The sequence below is a fragment of the Eumetopias jubatus genome, unplaced genomic scaffold (assembly GCF_037043125.1).
Source record: "Eumetopias jubatus isolate StellerSeaLion01/CBP00866 unplaced genomic scaffold, mEumJub1_p1.0 scaffold_1, whole genome shotgun sequence".
Lineage (NCBI taxonomy): Eukaryota > Metazoa > Chordata > Mammalia > Carnivora > Otariidae > Eumetopias > Eumetopias jubatus.
Window position 1 is genome coordinate 132,872,259 of NW_028274807.1, and position 4,128 is coordinate 132,876,386.

Genomic DNA, 4,128 nt, shown 5'->3' on the forward strand with positions numbered 1-4,128 from the left:
ATGTGGCTTTGGGGCTGAGATAGATACAGGGAAAAATAGGTAGATATACGGATGTAAGATAATAAGGTAAGGAAACTGGTATCTATTCTTATTGTGTTTGTTGTTTTTCAATCCAAAATGAATGTTGACCTTCATCAAATACCTTTTCAGAGTCTTAGTTATGCTCATATTATTTTTCCCCTTAAATGTATTAATGTGATGAAGGATATTAATAGAGGCCCTAATTTAAAACCATCCTTGCATTTCTTCAATTGAACCGAGTTGTTTCTGGTATATTTTAATTGTTGCTAGATTCCATTAGCTAATATTTTATTTATAATGTTTGAATTGATGTGCATAAGTGATATTGTCCTTTGGTATTCCTTTTTGTACAATATTTGTTAGATTTGGTATCTGTATTCATTACAAAAATAATTGTTTTTTTTAATGCTCTGAAAAAGCTTAAATATTATTAACTTATCTACTCATTAAGGTTTAGTAGACCTCTTTTCTGAACCTATCTGGGCCTGGTGTTTTTTGGAAGCGGCTCTTTTCGATGGAAACATTCAGTTTAAATTTTCTATTTCATCTAAATTTTAGAATATTTTGCATTTCTGAAAATAAAACATTTCATACAAGTTTTCAAATGTATTCAGATATTTCAGCAAAATAATTTGATTGAGCTTTAAATGTTCTCTGTTTCTCAGAATATCACCCCTCTTTTAACATTTACTTTTGCTATTGAGGTTCTCTCTCTCTCTCTGTGATGAGATTAACAATTTATTAGTTTTTTAAAATTAGAAGCTTATAAATGAAAGCTAAAGACATTTTAAAAATAAAAACTTAAAAATAAAAGTTACCATTATTCTATTTTCTAATTAATTCATGCATGTTGTCATAGTAATGCTGCAGAGCAAAATCTCCATGGCACCATCACATTTGAACTTCAATGTCGGCTGGGGCCGTTTCCCTCCAGGCCGTGGTGGTTGAAGCAGTTCTGTGTCATGCTCTGGATTGCTTGTGCAGTTCTCCTCTCTTTGTCTCTTGTCCTCCTCCAGAACCAGCAGGCTAGCCAACGCATGTTAGTCTCAGGGCAATTGCAGACACACAAGATTTTACACTGTTGCACATGCGCACTGCAAGCCTCTGCTGAATCCCATCTACTGGCATCCCATCTGCCAAAGAAATCCACATGGCAGAGCACAAGGGCAAGAGGCAGGGGACATACACAGAGAGAGCTGAAAAAGTGGGACCAATAATTCAATCTACCAAACTTCTTCTGCTTTCCTTGAGTTAATTTCATTTTCTCTCCTCTAAATTTTGAATCGACTACCTATTCATGATTCCTTTTTTTTTTTAATTTACAGTAAACTTTATTTTCATTGATACATCACTTGACATGATTTCAAAGTAGATCTGTGCTCTAGGATGAGCCAAAGAACAGAAATCCTAAATCTCATAAAAGATTTTTTTCACATTGTTCTGAGTAGGGCATGGGGTTTCAGCATGCCCAATGTTGATACATAACATTTTGCCCCTTAGACTTTACCTATAGATACAAAAAAAGAGATAACATCAACAGATAAGAATCAAATTATATGAGAGAATAACAATAAGCTCTTGGGTTATATACCACCTACCTGTTTAAGGTTGTAATGATAAGGACTGATTTTTTTTCTCCTGGAACATTAATGACATTTTGTTTGGTTTAGTTTAAGTAAAATGTCAGAATATGTGAAAATGCTGTACTTATTTCTCTTAACACACTAAAAATAGTGGAAGTTTTAAATTCTTCATAAGTCCAAGCTGGGACATGACTACTACTGATGGGGTCTATTCAACACATTAATTCCAAGTTTGGTGACCGTCAACAAACTGGCACCCGTGATTAAGCCCACAGGCATAACGCATCCAGAGTGGTGGAATCTCATTCCCATAATGCCAGCTAAGGTTCCAGATATAGCTAGGAAAAGCCAAATGTTCCTTGGATCCTGGGATAGTTGATAAGTACCCGGGCCTACTAAGCCCCTGAGAAGAAGTCCAGCAGCCAGTGATGGGACACCATCTGCTTTTGCATAGCCAATGATCCCACCAGAAGCAACCAGCGCTGCATAGCCAAAGCCAATCCAAAGTAAAGGCATTAGAGGGTCAGAGTCCTTCTGCATTGTTCTCTCTCACCCTGACCAGACAGAAGCACACACCAGGCCTGCACTGAACCGCTTTCCCCCAGGTCTGCTCTGGTCAACAAGGGTGTGCAAGCCCCATGACTCCGTTTTTTACTAAGTATTTTAAGATGATGAATTTTCCTCTAAAGCCCATTTTAACTACATCCCACAGATTTGAAAGTGTTTTTATTACATTTTTTTCTCCATACGATGCAATTTCATTCTTTATTTCATCTTCAACTTAGATTTTAAGAAAATGTTATTATAAATTCCAGGTAAAGGGGCCTTTTGGTTGTCTAGTTTCATTGCATGGTGATTAGAGAAGATTGTCCTTAAGATACCTATTTATTTTTAATTCAGAATAGATTAAGAATTTTCTGGTGGCCCAATATGTGGCCAATTTTTCTAAATATTCCAAGGCTTATTCAAAATTAATAAAGTACAGAATTACCTTATCAATTAGCTCTATCTTATTATTTATGTTATTTCAGGATTCAATATACTTAATTATTTTCATCCACTTGATCTGACATGGACCAAGAGAGGTGAATTCATGTCTCCCACTAGTATTTTTATGTCTGTTTCCATTTTCATCACCTTTAATTTATGCTTTATGAATGTTTGTGCACAGATATTCATAACTGTAATATGTCCATTGTTGAGTTACACAGTTCTGCACTATTAGGTTTTCTTTCTTAATATTCTGTTTGGTTGGAGTCCCTGGTTTATTTTTATTTGTATTTCTGCCCTTTTTAATTCTTTTATTTTCAACCTTACTGAAGTACCGTGTTTTAGATAAGTCTGTGTCATAGAATTAGGTTGTATAATCCATCCTGGAGATTAATTTCTTTTAAAAACTAAGTTAAAGGGCGCCTGAGTGGCTCAGTTGGTTAAGCGTTGGACCCTTGATTTTAGCTCTGGTCCTGATCTCAGAGTCATGAGATCGAGCCCCACATCAGGCTTTGCACTTAGCTCAGAATCCACTTGAGATCCTTTCCCTCTGACCCCTCTCTGCTTGTGCACTTGCTCTCTTCTTCCCACATGCATGTGCATGTTCACTCTCTAAAATAAATAAAATATATCTTAAAAAAAACTAAGTTGTCTAAAAAATAAAAAACTAAGTTAAGCCTTTAAAAAAATTTAAAAAGTTAAACAAGCTAAGATAAGCCTGTTAACAGGTGACTTATTGATATAAAAGTTATTATTTCATCTTTGTTCCATCATATTATTGTATTGCATTTTCTGTGTCATTTTAAAGATACTCCTTTATTATAAGTTCTATTTTATTTGCTTTTTGTGTGTTGTTTGTCTGCTATTCAAGTTATGTGTTTTTTCTTTAGTTGTTACCTTTATAATAATGATTCTGTATTAGACCCTTAATCATGTACTTCTTTTAACTGCATCTCTAAGTTACATACTACAAATAATGGTTAAAAATTAGGATATTTCTTCTTCCTCTTCTTTCTCTTCCCTCATCTCTCTCACCTGACTTTAGTTACTAATAGTGTTTATTTTTAATAAATTAAATGAGACAATAAAATTATCTAAGTTCTGGCCTCCTTTCCCCCTTGCCTATCCAATTTCTGTTAGGTATATCGTTTCTACATAGTAAAGACATATAACATATATATTTCGTTCTGACATCTCAATCCCTGTATTTTTTTTTCTACAGGCAAATACATTCAATATTTATTCCCAGTCACTTTGCTACTATTTACCTAGTCACTTAGTTGGCCAAAATTCATTGTCTTATCATTCCTTCTAGAAGGACTCAATGGCACAGTATTCTCTGAGCTCTTGCATGTTCAAAACTATTCATAGAATAGACTTTATAATTTAAATAAAATGTGGTTGGTTAAACAATCTTCAGTTTGCATTCTTTACGTGGGTATCTTGTTGCTCTCCAGCGTCTTGTATTAAAACTGATCAGAAGATACATGAAGCTAGTATTTTGTTCTAGGAATTTTTGTTTTGTTCCTGGATA

General features: G+C 34.4%; 1 pseudogene; it reads right to left on the reverse strand.

Annotated features, from left to right (window-relative positions):
* Positions 1-1,799: 1,799 nt before the first annotated feature.
* LOC114205744 (transmembrane protein 14C pseudogene) lies at positions 1,800-2,144 on the reverse strand (annotated as a pseudogene).
* Positions 2,145-4,128: the final 1,984 nt, after the last annotated feature.